The sequence below is a fragment of the Vulpes vulpes genome, chromosome 2 (genome assembly GCF_048418805.1).
Source record: "Vulpes vulpes isolate BD-2025 chromosome 2, VulVul3, whole genome shotgun sequence".
NCBI lineage: Eukaryota > Metazoa > Chordata > Mammalia > Carnivora > Canidae > Vulpes > Vulpes vulpes.
In genome coordinates this window covers 58585868-58608623 of record NC_132781.1, presented here as the reverse complement: position 1 = coordinate 58608623, position 22756 = coordinate 58585868, and the positions used below count along the sequence as shown (strand labels likewise).

Here is a 22756-nt window from a genome sequence, read left to right as displayed (position 1 = left end):
TCTTTCCTTCAGGGATGCATTCATTCCATCGAAGTGAGCTCCCACCCCCACCCCACTAAAATCCCACTTGGAATCTTAAAACTGTGACTCATTTAGGCCTGAAAAGATCATTAGATATTGATTTGTCCAATTCCTTCTCATGGATGGGATAACTGAGAGTCAGAAACGGGCCCCAGACTTTCCTTGGACACAGCCTGCTTCAGTGGAAAGTCTGTAAAAAGGGAGAAAGAAAAGGAGAGAGGGAGGGAGGGAAGGAGGAAGGGAGGGAAGGAGGGAGTGAGGGAGGAAGGAAAGAAGGGAGGGAGGGAGGGAGGGAGGAAGGAAGGAAGGAAGGAAGGAAGGAAGGAAGGAAGGAAGGAAGGAAGGAAAGAGAGAGTCTAGTCAGGCAGGCAGACCTTGAATCCTGACTCTGTCATCTACTTTCTGGGTGATCTTGGCCAGTGGATGTTACTGTTTTGGGGCCTCACTCTTCTCGCCTATTAAACAGGGATCCTGATACCTGCATTGAGGGGTTGTGGGAAAGACGAAAGGGTTTGGGTGCAGTAGCACATAGAAGCACATGGTACAGATTGGCTGCCTTCCTTCTTCCCTAGCAAAGAAAAATTGAATCTTAAGGCACTGAGACCAGGGACCCCTCTTTATAGAACCTGAAGAGAGGGATTGATTGGGCCAGTGATGTGCTAGCCACGTTCGCACTGACTGGTGAGAGCAGATTCTTTTTTTTTTTTTAAATCATTATTTTATTTTATTATTATTATTTTTTATAAATTTGTTTTTTTTAAAGATTTTTTTTTAATTTTTATTTATTTATGATAGTCACAGAGAGAGAGAGAGAGGCAGAGACACAGGCAGAGGGAGAAGCAGGCTCCATGCACCAGGAGCCCGACGTGGGATTCGATCCCGGGTCTCCAGGATTGCGCCCTGGGCCAAAGGCAGGCGCCAAACCGCTGCGCCACCCAGGGATCCCTATAAATTTGTTTTTTATTGGTGTTCAATTTGCCACCATACAGAATAACACCCAGTGCTCATCCCATCAAGTGTCCCCCTCAGTGCCCGTCACCCAGTCACCCCCCACCCCCCGCCCACCTCCCCTTCCACCACCCCTGGTTCGTTTCCCAGAGTTAGGAGTCTCTCATGTTCTGGTGAGAGAGATTCTTTTTTTTTTTTTTTTTTTTTTTTTTGAGAGAGATTCTTAAGAGCTGATTGTTACGTATTTGGGAATTGTGAAGGCTGTTGTCGGTAGCTTTAAATCAGCCATAGTGGAAGTACTTTACACCATGGAAATTGGCAAACAGTACAAATCAGGGAATTTTTTTTTCCCTAAAAAAATATTTTTTTTTGTATGGGATTTGCCAGAAGTGTGAAGTGATTCATGGTATCATTTTGCTTATTTTATAGATGAGAGTCTGGAGCTAGCTATACCAGCTCAAAATATCTGCATACCTATTATAAATTGCAGCTTCACTGTTTTTCCCCTGGCTGTGTAACCTTGAGCAAGTCACTTCACCTCTCTGAGCCTTTTTTTTGATCAGGCATAGAAACTGAGGTAAAAAGCCAGCTGGATGGTTATCTGTAAAAGGAGATGACACCGGCGCCCACTTCATGGGTTTGCTAGGATCACGAAATGAAACAACACAGGTAAAATGTAAAGCACTAGGTTTTGAGTCTGATAAACAATTGATGTTAACATTATTTTCAGCCAGGTGATGACTTTATATCCTCACCTAATTACGAGCTGGTGAGAAAGATGTCATCACCTCCAATGAGGAAACTGAGACCCTGATTCATGGCCATATGGCTAGTAGGTGGCACACCAGGCTTTGAACCCTGGTCTGATTGGCTCCAAGGCTGGGTTTCTGCCAAGTCCCTTGGCCCCAGCCCAGTTCTGGGGAGCTGAGAGCAGAGACCAGGTTGTGCTATTTGGCAAATGGCTTCAGGTAGAAGGCATGGGGTCAACATGATTGCCTCTCCTAGGGGTCTGCCAGGGCAGCTCTACTCAGAGCCCAAAGCTGTGGTTTTGAGCCAAGCTGTCCTCACACATGCCTCTTTCTTGAGGGGTTTCAGAATCCCCAGACCCACTGCCTCTCCTCTGGTGTGCTCCTCTGCCTGTGCACCCTGCCTCGGGGGAATCATCGCAAAGCAACAATGGTTGCTCCAGAACGAAGTCCCTCAGAATATAATCGAATGAAGAAAATGAATTTTCTTTCCCAGTGATGGGCTGGCCCTTGCTGCTTCTATTCCTGGTACAGAGGGCAGGTTTGAAGATTTGAAGACGTGGGTAGGGAGGAGCAATGCCCAGACTCTGGCAAGTGTCTTCTCAAGTAAACATGATCAGCCCTTTCCTGCTTCCCTGCCCCTGCCCTCTTCCCCCTCTCTCCCATTCTCGTTTGCCAGGCTCCAATCTCCATCTTCTTCCTCCTTCTTCCTCTCCTTGTCCCCATGACAAGCCTGCCATGCCCTGATCCCTGGAAAAAATTACACCTGTTCCCAGAAAGGCAGGGGCAGGGCCGAAAAACCCATCTCCTCCTTGGGAGCACTCCTCTCACATCTGGGGTCTGGGCTGGCTGGCTGGCTGGATGGTTGTCTTTGGCCCTAAATCCAGCAGGCCCCTTGCCTCCATCTGCCCTGAGAGCAGCCAGCACAACTAGACATGCAGGGGTCTCAGGCCCAGAGGGTGTCACCTTAGCCACATGCTCGAGGAGTTTCAGACGGGCAATCAGGGCCCTACATTTGGCACCCAAGGCCAAGTGGATGTCTGGGTGCCTGGGGGAGAAATATGGCCAGCCTGGGACTCTGCTCACTGAATTCCAAGCAGAGTGAGCTGGAACAGAGACTGTGCAGCCATCAGATGCTTCCTTAAATTTTGTTTTAGACAAACTGGTTAACCCCTGCCTGCATTAGTTTTCTCATCTGCAAACCTGCTCATCAGGGACGTTGATATCTACATCACCGGGTAGATGCATGGACAACACAAGTGCCTGACTTGTGATGGCAGAGGTGATGATTGACTTATTCACCTGGGCAGTGAGTGTCCCATTTGACGTGAATAACTGGGTGGTCTTATAATTGATTGTCTGATCTAAGTCACTTTGGAGAACCAAAGGGGACACTATTATTAATGATGTCAGGGTGCTTGGAGCTCATCACAGATCAGTGTCATTTGGATCTTTTCTTTGAAATGGTAGGCACCGGGAGGGTGGAGAGAACTGCAGGGAGGTGCAGGGCTGTGGCAACATCACTGGGTGCATCTCTGCCTCTTACTGGGGTGGTTTTGAACTAGTTCCATCCATAATTGAGAGTAGGAATGAAAATCTCCAATGGCCCTCCATGCCTTAATTTAAGATGGTTAGTTTATGCTGTTTCCTCATTCCGGGGCCTCCTCTAGGTGAGGGGTCTACCAATGACAAACCTGCGGCACACCCAGAGTTAGCAACCGTCGCTGCCAAAGATGGAAGGAGATGACTGTTCAACAGGTCCTATCACAGCAAAGCACAAAAAGCTTACAAGATGCTTCTCTCTGGCCAAGAGCCATGATACCCTGCACTTAGTATATAGCTCCTTAGAGCTGCATCTTAGCTTCCCTAGACCTTCCTGCCTGGGAGCATGGCATTTCACTCTTTACCAAGCCATTTCAGGAACAGGATCTCATGTGACTAGCACAATCCTGCAGAGAGGCTGACTGCCCCCTTTTTATAGATGAGCAAACTGAGGCCCAGAAGGAAGAAGTGGATTGCCTGAGTCTGCACTGCTGAGTTTTCAAGTCTCAAAAGAACCCATGCCTAGGTTCCTTCAATAGACCCTATAGATACCTGGAGACGAAAAAAAATGAGCCCCAAAGCCACACCTCACAAATGAACTTGGGGTCCATTAGAGAAATTGCTCTTCTTGTAACTCTAGGAATTACTGTTTTGCTCATCTCTCAACCAGACTGTAAATCCCTGAGAGCCAGAGGCATGGCTGAGACTTCTATTATCTCCCACAGTGCTTAGACCGGTACACAGAGCAAGTGCCAACTTAATGGGAATTAAACGCAAATATTTTAGAATACTATGCAGTCATAAAAAAGAAAGTAGCTCTTTAAGAAGCGATAGGAAGCAGTCTCCAAGAAGTGAAGAAAGCACAAGATATAGAGCAGTGTGACCAGATACCATCATTTGTACAAAAAAAATGAGAAACTACACACACACACACACACATACACACACACACACATATACACACCCACGCAAAACACACTGTCTGGGAACAGAGTGTGTTTGGCAACGCTGGTTTCCTCCAGGGAAAAGAAGGAGGTAGCTGGAGGGAAAGGAAAGGAAACTTTTCTCCATGTTATCTTTCTGGCACCTTTTGAATTTTGAGCTGTGGGTATCAGCTATTCAAATAATAAATGAAATACATGTTTTAAAACTTAAAATAGCTAAAAATTGAGGTATGCTGTTTTGAAAAACGGACCACGTGATGGTGTGGAGGGGAGGAGGGCTCCCTACATTCCTGGTCTTCACTGAAATGGTTAGCTGATTTCCCAGCATTCACTGGGCAATGGGAAACCCTAGAAGGTCAAAGTTGACAGAGCTTTTGGAGATCCATCCCTCACTTTGCCAGCTGGGAAACTGGCCCAGAGTTACATAGGGAGTAAATGGCAGAGTTGGGGTGGGAGGGAGAGAGTCCTGCCTGACACACAGCCCTGACTCCTTCCCCAGCCAGCTGGGCTGGCTGCTCTTGGAAAGCTCCATAAACTCTTGTTTGGACACACAGCCATCTGGATGTGGAGAAGGCCCCTCAGACAAGAGGCCCCTATTTTGTATCGAATATAATGTAAAAATTGAAAGCTTCAATGCAGCTGCCTTTGCACACAACCAGGATGACCCTAAAGTTGATCACCAGAACCACAACACTTTGGGGATGCTGTTAATATTATAATGTTGCCCAGACAATAAGCAGAAATGAGACTTCTTGGGAAAACTGAGATTGGCCCCCTGCAAAATTCCCCATCATCAGGAAGCTGGCAAGGAGAACTTTTGTCCAAAGGGTCTGGTCTGATTTCTAGTTTCTCATGCCTCCTCTTGTCCCCTTCTGTTCCCTCCCCAAATACTGACAACAAACTGCAAACCCGGGTTCAAATCCTAGCTATGTTCAAACTACTTTAGGACTCTGAGCCTCACCCTATTCATCTGTAAAACAGAAAGCATGACCCCCATCTCGAGGGATACTGGGAGAATGAAATGCCTCATGCAGAGCTGGGTGCAGAGAAGGTACCAGCAATAGTAGCTTCTCTTCTCCTAATGCAGAGAAATAATGAAATGACACAGGCTTAATCCTGAAACTCTTGGGGGTAGACAGAGAGAGACTTTCTCCCAGACTAGATTCATAAATGCCACTGTAGGAGGAAGTGTCAGGCAGCATGTGTAGGGAGATGTTGATTCTAATTCTGGGAGTCATTTTGCGAAGCACCTCTTCACGGTGACTCATTTAGGGACTCGGTGAAAAATCCTTTGAGTTAAAAACAAAAGTTGAATGGGGTTTAGGTTGCACCCTTTTCCCTCTACTTCCTACCCTGGCCAGGGTAGTGGGGGTAGTGCAGAGAATTTGGAGAATCTCTGGGTTGAATTTGACCTGATTTATTCCCCCAGCATATCACCTGGGGCTGGGACCAGGCCAGAGGGAAGGAAGTGGGTGAGAAGGAGAAAGGCCAGGAAAACAGTGAGTGCTCCACCCTGCCAGCTCCTGAATTATAGTCCAAGAGGGCAGGAAGGCGGGGGTTGGGGGCACGCACGAGCCTTCTCTTTCCCATTAAAACACTCAGCATTTAGTGTCAGCTTGCCTGTAGTCAGACCCATCTTTGCCGGCCACAGAGATGTGTACTGTGTGACCTGGGGCAGGTTGCTTGACCTCTCTGAGCTTCAGTCTCCTAATTGGAAAATGAGGATATTAGGAGTACCTGTTAAAGGGGCTCCATGAGGCTGGGATACAACTTCGCAAACTGCAGAGTCCTATACTAATACGCAGAGGTCCCAGCGCTTCTCTTCCCGGTGGTCTGGCACTGATCTCAAAGTTTCCTTCAAAGGGGAATTTCAGGTTCTTGCTCTGGAGCTTACCAGGACTGTTCTTGGAACCTGGGGCCTGTCCTACATACAGAAGACCTCTCATCACTTCCCCTCTGCTCAAACATCACCTCATCAGAGAGGCCTTCTTCCAGCACCCTGTATGAAAAAGCACCCCTGGGCTCTCCTATCCCCTCCCTGTTTTATTTTCTCCACCAAGCTTATTAATTTCAGCCATGCCGGATATTTGCAATTGCTTCCCCACACACCCCACCCCCAGAATGAAGCACCAGGAGAGTCAGGGCTATATTTTGTTCACAACTGTATCCCAGTGCCTAGAATAGGACCTGACCCATATCCGGTGCTCATAGATAAGTGTCAGGTAATTGAATGAGGAAATTAATGTTTACTGCATTGATATGGTCCATATCATTGACCTGCCAGCAACACTGCAACACACTGTCTCAGAACTTCTATTTATTTCTATCACTTTCTGAAACGCTTGTTTCTTAGAGTTGCCTCTTCAATCTATCTGATATCTATCGTGATGCATATCATGTGAAGTGAGACTGTAAGCAGGTCCCCAACTAAACCGCTAACCAATGTGTAGGATGACCTATTCTGTCCCTGTTGGTTCATGGAAAGGCTGGGACTGGGCTGGGTCGTCTGTGCCAGCTGTCTCCCCACCCGTCCCCTCTTATACCAGCAGTCCAGAGCTATGCTGTTTATGAGGTGGGACTGCCTAGATTGGGCACTGGAGTTAGTCTGTGGTGTAGCTCCCTGCTCAACCCTTACCAACTGGGTGACTTTGAGCAAGAGAATCGGTTTCTCTCGGCTTCTGTTCTAAACCTCTTTTATCTTATCTGTAAAACGGGCATGAAAGGGGCATAATGCCTCCTTCGCAGAATGGCTGTGCAGTTGTGAGTATGGCACATGGCGGGTGTTCTATTGGTGTCATTACTGTTACAGGTTACAGCCAGGTGGAGCGCTGGGGTATCCTCTCCGGGCTCAGCACAGTGCTGTCACTAAGCTGGACAGCCGGCAGGTGGTCAGCGTCAGTTCCTGGTTCCAGTCTTCCTGGGGGAACACAGCACCGTTCGGCCTGTGGAGGAGAAGCGGCCAATGCAGGAAACGGGAACTGAGTGAGCCAGCCAGGAGCCCTTCTTGGGGGAAGGGGGCGTGCAGGTTCCCTTAGGAAGCCAGCTGCAGGCTTTGGGGCCCCATGGAGACTGTGTCCTTAGAGAGGGTGTTACCCACTTAGTGGAGCCTTCTCCCAGAAACCTTTGCACCTTGACTCTTACTATCTTGGGGTTCACAGGAATTGGGGAGCTCCATATAAGGAGACGCTGGCGCTTTGAGGGCAGGGGGCAGCACCTTCAGCAGGTGGATGCCCTTGGAGCTTCCTTCTACGCGTGTGCCGCGTTCAGTAGGCGCGCAATAAGGGCTCATTGACGACCCAGGATGCGCAGGGCCGTGAAGGGTGCAGGGTCATTCGGGGGTGCCCCAGGATGCGTGGGAGGGGTCCACGAGTTCGCTGACCGCGGACCCTAGCCCTAGCGTCTAGAACCCGGGAAGGGGTGAAGGGGAGTCTGCTGGCCCCGACTCGCCGGCAGAGTTTGGGCCTCAGTTTCCCCATCTTTGAAATGGGGAGGGGCGCCTCGGCTGGGCGGGTGTCTCGCGGCCCTGGGGGCTCCGGGCGCCGGCGGTAGCCTCGGGGCGCCCCCGGGCCAGCGTGGCGGCGGCGCGCGCGAGCGCAGGGGGCGGCGCGGGCCCGCGGTGGGGAGGGGCGGGAGCGCGCGCGGGCCCGCGCAGGCGGCGGCGGAACCGAGCGACGGGCGTGCGGCCGCGGCGCCGCCGACGTGTGTGGGACCCTCCGCTCCGGCCGCCCGCCCGCCCGCCCGCCGGGCCGCGCGCCGCTCCTCCCGAGGCAGCCGAGCCGCCCGCGCGCCGGTGAGTGGCCTGGGCCGGGCGCGGCGGAACCGGGCCGGGCCGGGCCGGGCCGGGCCGGGGCGGGGGCGGGCGGCGGGGCAGTGCCCCGCAGCCGGGCCGAGGGGGCGCGCGTGCCCGCGTGCGCGGCCGCGCCTCGGCGGGGGCGGGGGCGGGGGCCGGGGCTCGAGGGCCGCGGGAGCCTCGGGAGCCTCGGTGCGTGGGCGGCGCGCGTCCGTGTCCCTCGCGTGTGCGCGCGCACGTCGTGAGGGTCTGGCGCGCGGTCTGCGGGGCCGCGTGCGGGGTGGGGGCCGCGGCGGGCTCCCGCGTGGCCGTGTATTGTGTACCGCCTGCGCGGAGCGTGCCGAGCGCGTCACGTGGGGGCCCAGGGAGTGTGTGTGTGCACGTGCGTGAGCGCCCACAAGTGACTTCTGGGTGCGTTTGGGAGCCTCTGAGGACGAAAGTGTACGTGGATGTGCACGCGAACATGCTTTCTGTGTCCGCGAGGGTGTGACTGTGTTTCTTACGGAGGCGGACGGGCACCTCCTTGCACCCACCGGGCGTCTCGTATGATGCGTCCGCCCCTGGCCCGGGTGCCAGGGAGCCCGCGGAGAGAAGTCGGCCCAGGTGGGCCCCCGGTGGGCGCGGGGCCTCCGCGGTGAATGAGGGCGGAGGTCAGACCCGCAGAGCCAGGCTGGGCCCGGCAGAGGGGGAGGCCTCATTGCGGGGCCTCGGTGGGGCCCACGGCGGGACCCTGCATGGGGCCCCAGGATGCTCAGGCTGGGCTGGGGCTCTGCTGGGGTGGGCAGGGCTCCCTGGCCTGGTACTAGAGGACTCGGCTTCAGTTCTTCCTAAATACCTCCTCTGGGTCTCTTGGCTTTTCTTCTTCCGGTCTCTGGCCCAGGCAGATTTTAATCTTTCCCCCAGGCCTTGGGGGGTGGGGATGGGGGACGGTGACCCTGGGAAGGCCAGGGGTGCCAGGACACTTGTCTGTGTGTCTGAGGGTCTCTCTCGCTCTCTCTGCCTGCTCTGCTAACTAGATGGATATTCATCTGATTTATTTATTTGTTGAGCCTGGACTCCAAGCACGAGCCCCCAAGACAGTAACAAATTGATCACAGCAGGCTTGGGACACTGATTTCCAAGGTCTGTCTGCGCAGCTTTGACACAGTTTTGGGGGGAGCTTTAGAAATGTTGAAAATCTCTGCAGTCAAAAGTCTTAATTGGGGATCCCCAATTAAGGGGATGGCTCAGCAGTTTCGCGCCTGCCTTTGGCCCAGGGCATGATCCTGGAGACCCGGGGATCGAGTCCTGCGTCAGGCTCCGAGCATGGAGCCTGCTTCTCCCTCTGCTTGTGTCTCTGCCTCTCTCTCTCTCTGTGTGTGCTTCTCATGAATAAATAAATAAATAAATAAATCTTTAAAAAAAGTCTTCATTGCTTTAAGGGCAACTTTAGAAACACTGAACTCCCTCGTCCCCCTGAATTTTCAAAACTCAGCTAGACTTTCTGAGGAGAAAATGTCGTGCGCAGGCAAATCTTGGAGGCACATTTAAAAATCGTGGTGTTAATGGAAGAAGAATTTCATTGAAAGGGATGCAGAGCGGCTGGAGGCGCCTGTTCCCAGTGCAGCAGCTTACTGAGTGAACTTTGGACGTCTTCTTTTAGCAAACAAAACCTGGAAGGAAACAAAAAAGATCCACATTCTTTTTCTTTTTTGTCCTAAAAAAAAAATGAAAAAACAAAACAAAACCCAACCCACCTTCTGGGTTTGCTGGAAAGGCTGCCTCTTCTTCTCCCCTCAAGGCCAGGCCCTCCCTCCATCCCCTACTCCCCAAATAAAATATGCCTGTGGGGAGCTGTGGATGAGTCACTCCCTGGCAGAGAGCCCCACGGGCAAACATTTGGGAAGGTTCTTGCCTAACTTCCCAGAAGAAAAGGCCCAGGATTTAAAATGGTCCCTGTGGTTTGTCAGCCTCTGCCGTCCTGTCTGCTTCGGAAATGACTAAAAGTAGTTTCTGTCTTCAGAAAATAAAGTCTCAGACTGAAGCAGTGGCCCAGGTTGGTCTGGGCTTTGAGCCATTTTCAGATCATTCAGGTTTCAAGAATCGAAGCTCCTGGCTTTGCCAGGTGACATTTCCAGTGGCTTTGAGCGAGGAGGGGGCCGGGGAAGGGCAGGGGAAGTCATGCTTACTGGGAGCACCTACTGTGTGCACTTTCAATCCTCCTAATAGTTGTGGGCACAGAGACACAGAGACCTGTGTCTCTGTCAACCCTGAGTCTTGGGACTGCTGAGAGGAGGTAGAGGCAGAATCCTGTCACCTGCCTGTCTTCCAGTCTGTCCTCTACACCAGGGGCCTGATAACTTGTCTTCTGAAGGTGCACAGGCTGGGTGCTCAGTGCTTTCACACACATCTACTCATTTCATCTTCCCCATGAGGTTGGGGGTTGTCATCTCCATTTTACAGATGACCTAACTGAGGCTCAGCGAGATGGAATACGAGGCATAATTTTATGAAAGTAGCATCACAACTAATGGCCACCCTTTGTTGAGGGCATCCCATATGTCAGGCACGAAAGCTGTAAGTACCTAAATTCACCCAGTCCACCCGGCAGCACAGAGACAGAACTATCATGATGCCCATTTTATAGATGAGAAAACTGGGGACACAGATGAAATCATGTGCCAAAGATCACAGGATGCTGTGCGGTTGAAGTCAGGCTTGTCTGAGCAGAGCCCTCCATCTTTCCATTGGACGTGGAAAGTAAAGGTCACTGTGTTCCAGATTCTTGCGGGGCCAGGTTCCTCACCAGGCTCTGGGCTTCTGGGAGACGTCTTCCCAGAAGTGCTGCCCTCCTTCCTTGTCTACTCTTGCCCCTCGGCGGTGGATGACCCATGCCTAGGGAGGGCCAGGACTGTCAGATAGAAAGGGCTACAGTTCACATTTTTTTCTGTCCTCATGAAGTGCCAAAGATTGGTTTCAGAAGGGAAGTGTCAAAACAATTGTCAAAAAGAGAAGAGTATTCCCTTCCTCTTCTCGGGTCAGACCAAGCAAGGGAGTTAGAGGGTGAAGAGTGGAAGACCCTGGTGAGTCATCCAAGATTAAATGCGGGTTGGCATCTCCAGGCTTCTGTGGGGAGCAAACAGGCTGGGGTGCTGCCCTCGGGAAGAGCCCCAGGGTTCTGACCCCAGGTGAGGGTGCGTTACATCCAGGGCCCTGACTCTCCATCTGAATATCTGACAACAGGATTGTTTCTACATATTGTCACATGCCACTTTAGCCCCGTGCCTCTCTCTCTAACTCGTTCATTTCCATTCTTATCACGGTTTATGCTAAGCTGTTCTTGAAAAGAATGTTGTGTGTGAGACCCTGTGCGGTTTGGGGGTGTGTGGCACCCCTGCAAGTGTCCTTTGATGTTGGAAGGAAAAGGTATTTCTCTCCCTTCTGATTCTGTTCTGCAAATTGATGAACATTCGCAAATTGCTTTGAGATGCGTTAATTTAAGGTGTGAAATAATAGATCTTGTGCGAAGGCTCAGCCACATATCTCTGGCATTGATGGATTTCTCTCCCGTCTGGCCTGTGACTTGGGGAGGTAAAAATAGTCCTTGTTTGTTTGTTTATTTATTTATTTATTTATTTATTTATTTAATTTTTGCTGATGTCATTCTTAGGAAGTGGTGTGCACACAACCGTGGTCCTTTCCTTGGCTATCACTTTGGATGGTTGCCAGAATGCTGGCGACCAGAACGTGGAGCTTTGGGGAGCAAGGGTGCTCCTGGAGTTGTGTGGAAGTCATCGGGGTGATCTCCCTCTGGGTGTCTGTGAAATTGCTTTGAAATGAGTGGGTGGTAGATGACCAGGATTGTCCAAAGATCCTCAGTGGCTTTTGGGTCTTTGGCCAGCTGCTTATATCTGACTCTTGGGTAGAGACAAGATGGCCTTTGGGGAAAATGTTTTATTTATTTATTTATTTATTTATTTATTTATTTATAGCCTTTTGTTTATTTATTTATTTTTTTAAGCAAGCTCAGTGCCCAGTGTGGGGCTTGAACTTGTGACCTTGAGATCAGGAGTCAGATGCCCCACTGAATGAGCCAGCCAAGTGCCCCCAAAATATTTTATTTTAAAAAGAAAAAATCAGGTCACTCAAAAAAATCAGCTTCACCCATTCCTGTCTGAGCTGGATAATATACTCACAGCCCCTTCCTTTGACCCACGCTGAATTGAAGCAACAGCCTTTTCAGATTCAGCTTCCAGACAGGAGCGGACATTGAGGCCAATCAGTTGGTGGTGTAATTTCCTGTGACGTTCAATTTGGGAACTTGAATGTGGAGTGTGATCTAGCATTTTGACATCTGTCCCTCTAACAGACTTGCTTGTGTGGAAACAGACCCACATACAAGCCTCTGCTGTGTTGTCTCTAATTCTGGATTTTCCACAGACGACTGCTCTGGTGGTCTGGTGGCAAAGGCCTGGTCTTCTGGCCAGGCCCCTTGGCATCCACAGGCAGGATCACCACACCCCAAACCCAACCACCGCACCCCAAACCCAACGGGCCACTTTGGCTGGACTCTGGGACAGAGCGAGCTTGCAGAATTGAAAGGTGGCGCCCCTAGCCCGGATCTGAAATGCATTCAGTTCCAAGGGCCTTGATCCACTTGGAGGCTTTCTTTCTTTCTCTTCGACATCTGCATGATGGTGACCTCATAGAGAAGAAAAAGAGGCTTTATGTAGGAATTCCATAGAGTGTGAAGGAATTTCTGTGAGGGAAGGGGGAGGGAAGTTGCCATTAAGAGAGCCCGCCCTGCTGCATTTCCTCATGTTTAAGCCTTGCACTTCAAAATTAGGCTGGGGGAGGGGCAGTACTTGACCTTGGTGAAAGGGAGCTTGGTTCCTTAGAGGACTCCCCAAGGTCCCCAATTTGTAGTTGAGGATAGGGGGTGAGTCCTTCACTGCCAGTGAGTGGCAGAGTTGGAATTTGTCCATGATTCCTCTCCCCAAGGCCTGCCCTCTTTTGTTCCTTTGTTCATGAAGTCATTGAAACTGGGAGCTGTCAGGAAGGGATCTGCAAAGGGGCAGCGGTTACCAGCAAATGGCATTCAGCTCTGATGAGTCCATGCTGCCCCTGAGAAATCTAGGAGTCTCACCATCCCGAGAAGAGCCATGTGCCCATTTTACAGAATGGAAACAGGCTCAAGGAGGGGAAGGTGCTATAATCGCATTAAAAGCTTGAGCCTTGGCACCAGATGGAGTGAGGTGGGAAGTCCCAGAGTGAGTCATTAATCTCTCTGAGCCTCCGTTTCCCCAACTGGAAAACAGACAGTATTATGACCTCAAATGTTTGAGGGGAGAACTATAGGAAATAATGGATATAAAACCCTCAGCACATGGGTAGTGCCCGGGAAGTGCTTGGTGTTCACTGCCTGAGATTTTATGGGAGGTCAAGAAACTGTGTCATTATTAAGGACCTGCCCAAGGTCACCGGGGCCCAGGGAAGGTTGTTTCCTGTCAAGAGCATTTTTAGGGATCCCTGGGTGGCGCTGTGGTTTGGCGCTTGCCTTTGGCCCAGGGCGTGATCCTGGAGACCCGGGATCGAATCCCACATCAGGCTCCCGGTGCATGGAGCCTGTTTCTCCCTCTGCCTATGTCTCTGCCTCTCTCTCTGTCTCTCTGTGACTATCATAAATAAATAAAAATTAAAAAAAAAAAAAAAAGAGCATTTTTAGTGCCCTTGCATGTGGAGGCTGAAATCAGGCTGAAAGCCTCTCCCAGGTGCCACCAAAGTGATCATGATCCTCAAAACAGATTGGGAAGAGGCAGGGCAATTTGGTAAATCGAGGCGGGCTTTAAGTCAGGGTGCTCAGGGCGGCTCAGGAAAATGTTTATAAGTCTAGATTTTGCACCCTCCCCACACCCCCCATGAGGCTTGGCAAGGGAGCCTTAGAAGATTTTGACGCATCCTCTTGGAGTTGGAGGGTCTCGGGAGGCCCCAGAGCTGTGTCAGCCACAGTATGTTATTAAGCAAGGCAGATGTTTTGTTAATTATTTACACAGCGCCGGGGCGCCATCAGAGGTCTGTGCTGACAGAAGCGGCTGTCACAGACCTGGGCCTGGGGGCAGGTAGTTCTCAGTAGGAAGCCAGCAAGCAGAGTCCTCCTGGAGGGTCTGTGCAGGCGTCCGTGTGTTTTGGGCGCTCTGTCCTGAGCCACGTGGGGTCCAGTGGGGCTGGCTTATTGTCCCTGAGGGAGGGAGAGGTCCTTGTCCCAGGGAAGTGGCTGCCCCTCCTGAGGCAGCTTCTGTAGGCATTTGTCAGCTCTTCACACCTGAGACCCTGCTGTGGTGTATGTAGTAACACTGAATCCAGCACCTCTACTTCCTCACCTGGAAAATGGGCTGGTAGCAGCAGGGCCTCTAGCTGGGCACTGTTGGTTCTTGCTCACCCCTTGATTCTTGGACACTGTTTGGGGAGTGATTTGCCTCAGAAACCCAACTTTAGGACTAGAATTGTCAAAAGGAAGGGGCCTAGGATGAGAGCCTTCCCTGAAAAGTCACAGAGTGAGGGATGCTGATGGGGAAGGGGGGAACAGGCTAGACCTAACCCCATTTTCCCCTGGCACTAATCCTGTTCTGTGTTTTACAGAAAGAGGGTTTGCACAGGTCATTTTAAGAAATTTTCTTATACGAAACATCTATAATCTATAAGTCTGTGGAAAAGAAAGCAGATTGGTGGTTACCAGGGGCCGAGGGAGGTGGGGGACATGAGGAGCAAACTGCTCTACAGGTACAGAGTCTCCTTTTGGGTGATGAAGATGTTTCAGAACCAGAGCGAGGGGGTAGTTGCATGGCATTGGAAATGTGTTTCAGCACCCTTACCCCTTCCTGATTTCTTTTGTCTGTCACCTCCCTCCTGGACTAGAATGTAAGCCCCATGAGGGTAAGACTTGGTCTGCAGACCACTACTATATCTGTGGTGCCCAGTACTGTGCCTGGCACATAGTAGGTACTCCATTAATAGTTATCGAATGAATGGAGAATTTCAAGTTTCAGAACCCTTGAAGAAGGTGTGTGTAGAGTTACTGAATGTGTTAGTAAACTTTGCTTCTCTCAGTGGGCAGTGCAGGACAGTTGTGCCCATCTGGCCCACCTCTGTCCAGAGAAGATTTTTTAGGTAAAGGCTCAAATTATTCCCAAGGGAGGAGCCTATGCTTATAGTAAGGCTTGTACCTTCCAGAGTAATCAGAGTCTTCCTTTGTTCCTTTCCTGCAGAGGTGGCTCCTGATGTCTGTATAGGAGTGGTTTTGGGTTGGAACAGGTGGGTGTGTGTCTTAAAGGTACATTTTCTATCAAGTATACTTTTTTTTTTTTTTTTTTAAGGAGGGTGTATCTTTTGAGGGTTGCTTAGGGAAAGAGAAGTGTTTAATTCTCCCAAGAGACCTCTGGGCACAGACATTGCTATGCAGCAAATGAGCAGGACCCCAGAGTTCACTCAGCCCAGAAAATGGGGAGTTGTGGTTTAAAGAAGTGATTCCCTAGCTGATGTGGCCTTGATGGGCTTACTAGGGTGGGTGCCCAGATGGCAGGACCACTGCAGACTCCCTGGCAGATAGACAGGGAGCCCACCCATACGCTTGGTGGGTCCTGCCATGTCCAGCCACACCAGGATCTCAAGTGTGGACTTGGTAAACCTGGGTCAGTGTATGCGCATTTCCTTTGTCGTCTCCCCCAGGAATTTTAGCGGACTTTTGTGTTTGTTTTCAATGCCAGCCTCCCCAGCTAACCCAAGAGGAAATGAGGACTGGATTTTTGCCTGTGCAGAGGCTGGCGACAAGGATGAGGGCTGCCCACTCTTGATGGTGGCAGCACAGCATTTGGGAACTACGCAAAGAAAATACTTTTACTCCAAGCTAACAATTTTTGTTTGCACAGGCTTTAATGACATTCCAGGCCTTCAGGTATCACCCATCAATAGGTGGGCACGTGATGTCTGTAATTTCCAAACTCTCAAAAGGGAAGTGGTCTGTAAAAGCATTTTAGTGACATTTGGGGACAAGAGAGGCTGTTTGGAAGATGCAGTTTGGTTGCTAGTACGTTAGAAGTTCCAGGATGCTCAAATGGCTTATGGGGTGGCATCTTTGAAATTGCACAGTGCTGAAAATTCTGGGACATATGGTCACTGTGATGTGCTAATGTTAGTAATCGAGGTATTTAATTACCCAGAAAAACCCCTTTGCTTATCCACTACGGGTTACTGGAGAGCCTTTATTTCTCAGGAGGAAGGTCTCACACTGTGTAATCCGGACCAGCAGACAGGGAGTCATTATCCCTCATTAATTTATTAGCTAATTAAGTGATTTATCTGGTTATGCGTTTATACCTTCCATTGCTGTTCATTGGCAACATTTGCTGCGCCCTACTCTGTGCCTAGACTGGTGCTGGACACTGGGGATAGAATGAAACAGAAGAGCAAATATTACTGAATCCCCACTGGGTGCCAGCCCATCAGGTTGTGCTATGGGCCACAGGTGAATTCATTTCCCTGTGGATGTTGTCTGAGTACCTACTATGGGCAGACCCATGGAGATGCCAGAGGAAAATGACATGGTGCCTTGTGGCTAGAACTCTCACTGCATTTTGATGGTGTCTTTTGGTCCCAGCCCTCTGCTTTCTGTGGCAAACCCAGCCAGCCACCGTTCACAGGCCCTGGAATGAACCAGAAACAATCCAGATGCCCTAGGAACCTATGTGAAAACAAGGCATCCCCTTCACACGTTGCGTCTCAGCTCCGCATCTTACCGCCACCCAGCATTTTGAGACAGAATGTGAGATCTCGTGGTTGGTTAAATACATAAATATTTTATGTCTTGATATTCTGAAAATGAAGCCCAAATGTGCATAACAGCAGCACATCAGTGCTATCTTATAACATAGATCATATGTTATAATAATCTGATGACATGTTGCTTAAATATTTATGGACTGATGCACCATGACAATGAGGGGAGAGAGTAGTATTGGAGCAGAGTCGAGGCAGATGCTAGAAAGGAGGGAGCAGATCCATGCGATCTTGGGAAGTGCCACGTGATGCCCAGGTTTTGGATATGATGTTTTGGGGTTTCATGACAATAGCAATGGCAGACATTTATTGAGCACTTGCTGTGAGCTGTGCTCTTCCTCATTGTTATTTCATCTAATCCTCACAGCCACCCTTCAAGGATGCTACTCTTAATAGTTACAGAGGGGACCCTTAGGCCCAGGGCAGGGCAGGTCTGCCCTAGGCTCCACAGCTGGAGTAGCCCAGGATCACACCTGGGTTGGCTGCAGTCTGAGCCCGTCTTCACTGTGTGTTCTGCTCTATCCGTGACCAGTCGTATCAGAAAAGCTGCCACCGCCAACAGGTACTAACTGAACTTCCTAAATCACAGAAAGAAAGGTGATGTCTGTGAAATGTCAGGGAGGAATAGAAATCACAGGAACAAATATCTAACCCAGGAGGGGCGATTGCATGCTGCCAGCAGAGCCACCACCCCACATGCCTGTCATGTGGTGGGAGGCTCTGGAGGTGGCAGTTCCACCCCTTGGCCACTCTCTTCACTGCTAGTTTTGTGGTTGTTCAGGGAGCTGTCCACAGACCCTCCTGAGTTAGTGCCCAAGGCCCCAGCCTCTGCGTGTGCCTTCCCCTCTCCCCACAGTGCCACCCTATAGACATAGTAGCCTCCCAGTCTCTGACAGCCCTGTGAGGTAAGCCCCCATGTCTCCACCTTACAGATAAGGGGCTCCTGCCCCCTCCCAGAGCCCACTCCCTCCCTCTGGGAGGCAGTCTGCATGTACCAGCCATTCCTTCCATGCCTTCCAGGAGGCTTTGCTGGACTGGCCTCTCTCGACCGAGCTGTGTCACCATGAGTCCTGCCTGTTTTGTGATTGCTCAGTGTCCTGCTGATCGTCACATATCCAGCACTGGAAACTGGGCCTGGTCCACAAGACAGAAATAAGTTACTAACTGTAGGGGTTCAAAAAAGAAGCTCCATGGACCAGGCTGAAGGGAGGCTGAGGTCTGAGAAGCTTTTCGGCCAGTGATCGTCTGAGAACACTTGGTGCCTTCTAGTTCTGTGGAGGCCTATGGATGTCCCCACGAGCCTCCAGGCTGCCCAGGGATGGAGGTCAGAAGGTCATATAAATGGAAGTCAGGGCTGGCTACATAACTTGTGGGGCCCAACACCAAGTGAAAATGCAGGTCTCCTTGTTTAAAAAGCAGGAAAAAAGCTTTTTCTTTCACCATCTCTTTCTACCTGTCATGGTGGCTTTTATTAACTCTCCAACGCCATGCTTCCTTGGGCATAGGGACACTCGGGGCGAGTACAGACCCTCACAGTTACCCTATGGTGTGCCTGGCCCCATGACTGCACCCAGTCCCTGCCAAGGGTGGAAAGTGGCTGAGATTACTGGGGCAGGGGGGTGGGAGCAGGACCACTTGTGAGCTCAGGCTCCCAGCCCCCAGCACATGCACCACTGTCCCACCGGACTTCACTTAAAAAGCACAAATTCAAAGATAAAATGAAGACTTTAAGTAGTGGACACAGAGCATGAAACTCCAAGCATGAGGCTCCCTTCAGAGGGCAGGACCGGACGAAACGGCACTGGTCACATGTATGTGAAGCTGGTCCTGATGGCAGGGGCTGTGGCTTCCTCCCACTAACACACACATTTCAGAGAGCAGGGTGCCTGTATTGGGCCCCACATAGGTGTAGGCCCAGACCTTATTTAGGGGAGAAGTTCCACTGTGAAGTACGATCTATAGACCACTGGCCTGGGATGTGAATGCTGTCAGTTGGCCAGCTGGTCTCCCTCCTCACCCTGAGCCTCTTGTATCAAGTATATACTGTGGATGTGAGTCTCCTTGAAAATGCCCCCTGCCCCTCAATTAAGTTCCTCATGTAGTTGCCAGATGTTATTGCATCAACAAACCCATCCCCTCACTTCTTGTCCTTGAGTGACAAGGGTCAGAAATCAAATGACGAGGTTGCTGACCCACTCACTCAGGAAGAACGCCAAGCAGGTGGTGCCGTAGGGATCAGAGAGGGCGGGGAGCTCAGATTCCACCAGCTTCCCACGCTGTTCCTAGCCCTGAAACTGAGGGACCTGGCAACCACAGGATGCAGACATCTGGCTGCTCTCGAAAATATGAATGAGGGAGGCTCAGGAAAGTTAACTAGTACTTATTATTTAGCGCCTAGTGTGTGCCAGTGATGTGGTCAAGTGCTTTCTTTATCTGTGTTGCCTTAGTCCCCACAACTTTGGACCAGCCTCATTTTCCAGATGAGAATAACTGAGGTCCAGAGATTAAAGCCGCCAGTCCAAAGCCATAAACCACCTGGTTTGGAAACTAAGATTTGAACCCAGGCCTGGCTGAGTCTTCCTTCTGCCTCCACTCTCTGTTGCATGTGCATGGGAACAGAACAGGAGCCAGACCTTAGCTGCTGTGGCCTGTCAGCTCCTGCCTGGAGCAAACATCCTTCCTGGCAGGGAACAGGTCCTGAGGCTCTAGCTCCAGCTTTTCCCCTCTGTGACCAGCCAGCTGGTTGGCTGGTCTCAGGCTGAGAGATGGAGGAGGGAGCTGGTGGGTTAACCTCAACACCCTGCAAGCCAGCCCGCCTCTGCCTTCTGCTCCTCACTCTCCTTGGCTTGTTGCTTCCCACCACAGTTTTCTCACTTGAAAGTGAGGGGGAAATCTCAGTTCCCGTCTCCGGGGGAGTTTGTCTGATCCAGTGAAATAAGCACACATACAGCAGCCATTCAGCAGTAGGTGGCCGTTATTATACCAATTAACAACATGCTGTGGGGTGAGGCCTGCAGCGTGGTGGCACTTGGGACGCTCAGGAGCTCCTCACACTCTGGGACAGCATTAGCAGTCCCTCATCCCTGAGCTGCGCTCTGAGATTCTTCACTTCCTTGCTTTGTTTGTTCATTCATTGATCCAACAGAGCCAGGCACTGTTCTAAGAGGCATCATGAACAAAAGAGATGAAATGGAGCTGACATTCTAGTAGGGGAGAGCCATCATAATAAACCAGAGAGGAGTAAAGAATGCCCAGTGTTACTGGTCTAAGTGTTGGAAATAGACGCAGGGTAGTTGTGGTGTGGGGGTCCCTCCTGGGGTGATATCCCCGTAGCCTCCCGAGATTTCACATTCTGCCTGTGGTTCTAGATCCCAGTCCTGTACCCTGCCCAGGGGGCTGGGATGGCCTCATGGGGCTTGCTCTGCCTCAGATGTCTTTGAGAAAGTGGTTTTCCCAGCTGAAATGTGGGAATTTTCACTCAGGTTCTCCCAGGACTTTGGATTGCTCGTTCTCAGGGCTGCTGTTACAGGGGCCAACTGGGGCAAGTCCTGGCCATGTGTTCTTGCACTGACTCCTCTTGGTGACCCTGTGAGGTAGGTTCTTTAGTCCCATTTTACAGACAAGGAAAGGGAGACTGAGTGAAGATGAGTCAGTTGCCCACGGACACACAGGAGATCTGTGGCTGAGTCAGGATTTGAACCCAGGCCTTGGGGTCCCAGAGCACACATCCTAAACCGTTCTGTTTTAGTGTAGATGGATGTTTCTGTTTTTCCAGGCATCAAAAGAAGCCATGTGTTCTGCTCAAAGAAACAGATGCTCAGGAAGCACCTACTATGTGTCTGGGTGGTGCTGGGTACTGTGGGAGGGTGTGGCTGAGAAGAATGCACGGATTGGCCTGAGAAGTGATGGCATTTACTCTTTCCTCCGGGGCGGGGGAGGGGGGGGGTGGGGGCGGCAGGGGGAGGGGGTGGGTAGGGTTAGCTCCATATTAGGGATGGGGAGGTAGAGGCCCAGGGAGGTTCCACAGATCGCAAGGTTACACAGCCCTGTATAATCTGACACCACTTGCTCTGCCTGTCACCAACCAGAGCTGTCTCATGCCAGCTTCACCCTCCACCCTCATTTTGTACTTGGACTAATTGAAGCCCAAAGAACAATTCAGTGGGCTTGATTCCGAATTGGAAAGAGGATGGGCCTTTTGCATAATTTTGGAAATGGCTGCCTTTCCACAGCAGAATTGCTTTTGAGATGCCACTGATTGTCAGGGTAGAAGACCAGAGAAACTGTAGCAGGCAGGGAGGACCTGTGGGTTGGGCCTGGGGCAGGCAGCTGTGTCAAGGGCTCCTCACCTGACTGACACCAGGGCGATAGGGTTTCTTGGCATGGGGCAGGAGGCGGTGGGCAGGCAAGCCGTTTAAAAGAAAATGTTTCCAGAGCTGGCCTATCCCCACCATTAGCAAACAGTCCTTAAACAGCAAGGAAGTGCTGTGGTCCATGTTCACAAAACGGTGAGCTGGTGATCAGACCTATTTATTTAAACCCAGAGTCGAGGAGGCTAAAGACTTCAGCTCTGAGCAGGCACGCCGCCTCGCAGTAGCAGGGGAGCCTAATCTTCAGGGTTTTCTTCCCATTTACGGGTTTTTTGTTGTTGTTGTATATTTGTAAAATGAGGCTTCTGCTGGCAAAAGCAGGTCTTAGCGAGTGCGGCAGCTCTTTCAAGACCTAATAAGGCCCCAAAGGAGGGTGTGTTCCGGCAACACTTTCCTTCCCTCCGGGGGCGGCCCGATTCGGCTTGCCTCCTGCACTCTGGGCACCTTATACCATCCATCTTGCTTCCCATTAACAGAATTACTGCCATTACTTCTGCAAGGATGAGATGGGCCCTTTGGAACGGCCTTGGGGACCAAGGCAGGAGCAGCTGCCATGAAGTTTTGCTTAGAGGGGAAAGGAAAGAAAAAGAAAAACCAAACTCTCACAAATGGATGGTTCCTGGGGTCTTAAGAGCCTGGGCCCAGGAGGAGAGGGGGGTCGGGGCAAGTCCAGCCCTGCTTCCTGCTCACATTCCCAGGCAAGTGCCTGATGCCTTTCAGGGGAGGGTGGACCACACAAGTGATGGGGCCTGGGGTTGTCAATCTGGGATCCTACCTGGAGACCCCTCTGTCAGGGAGCAAAGAAGGTGGGGCCGCAGGTTAGAAAGAGTGTTTTTGCCTTGGCTTGAACTGCTTCAGGACTTCGGGAATGATTTCCTGAGGGGCAGCTGGGGGTGGCTTGGGGTGAGCCTAGTCTCTCTCTCCTCATTGGTGAAGGAGAGACCATGAGCTCTACGCCCTTTGAGTCTCCTTGGTTGGCTCTTGATACCTGGCTTTGGGGGTGAGGTCAAGGCCCACAGAAGCCATAGGGTCAGCGTAACAGTGGGAGGGAAAGCTGAAGGGAAAGCAAGAGGAATCAAAAAGCAACAATTACTTCCTGTCCCATATGGAAGCATCCCCTGACTCTCCAGTGACTCAGGGCAGGTAGGGGGCCTGTGTGTTACTGGGGTGTGTTCAGAGGGGGATGTCCTGAGTCTAAACCTCCACCCCATGCCCAGCCAACGCCAATTCTCTTAACAGGGTGTTATTCTTTGTATGGAACTATCCACTATCTTTTTAAAAACAGCTTCCCCTCTTATTGCTATGACTCCTTTTTTCATCAGAGCATCCATCAGGGGTTTACATATGTGAGCATCAGCTAGTGTTCACCTTTAAACAGCTCCATTTTATAAGTGAGTCCCAGGCTCAGAGAAGTAAAGTGACTTGTGTAAGGTCACACAGCAACGATTTGAACCCAGATCCATCTCCCTGTACCAGTTGCTGCTCTGGTACCTATAAGGATCTGCAGGGGATAGCCAGGTGGAGAGGGCATGCTGGTGGGAGCACTGGGAGGTGTGAAGCAGGGGTTGCAGGAAACCAGAAGAG

At 50.9% G+C, this 22756-nt stretch overlaps 1 protein-coding gene across 5 annotated transcripts in view; it reads left to right on the top strand.

Moving 5' to 3' along the window:
- The first annotated feature begins 6961 nt into the window (after positions 1-6961).
- Positions 6962-22756, top strand: part of NEK6 (NIMA related kinase 6) — an 84040-nt gene continuing 68245 nt past the window's right edge. The window contains exon 1 of one of the 5 annotated variants that reach the window (XM_072748641.1): positions 6962-7183. The gene's annotated coding sequence lies outside the window, so the exon portion shown is untranslated. Of the gene's footprint in view, positions 7184-7835; positions 7992-11005; positions 11054-22756 lie in introns of those variants that run through there. The other 4 variants (XM_072748640.1, XM_072748642.1, XM_072748643.1 and 1 more) reach the window with 4 other exon arrangements.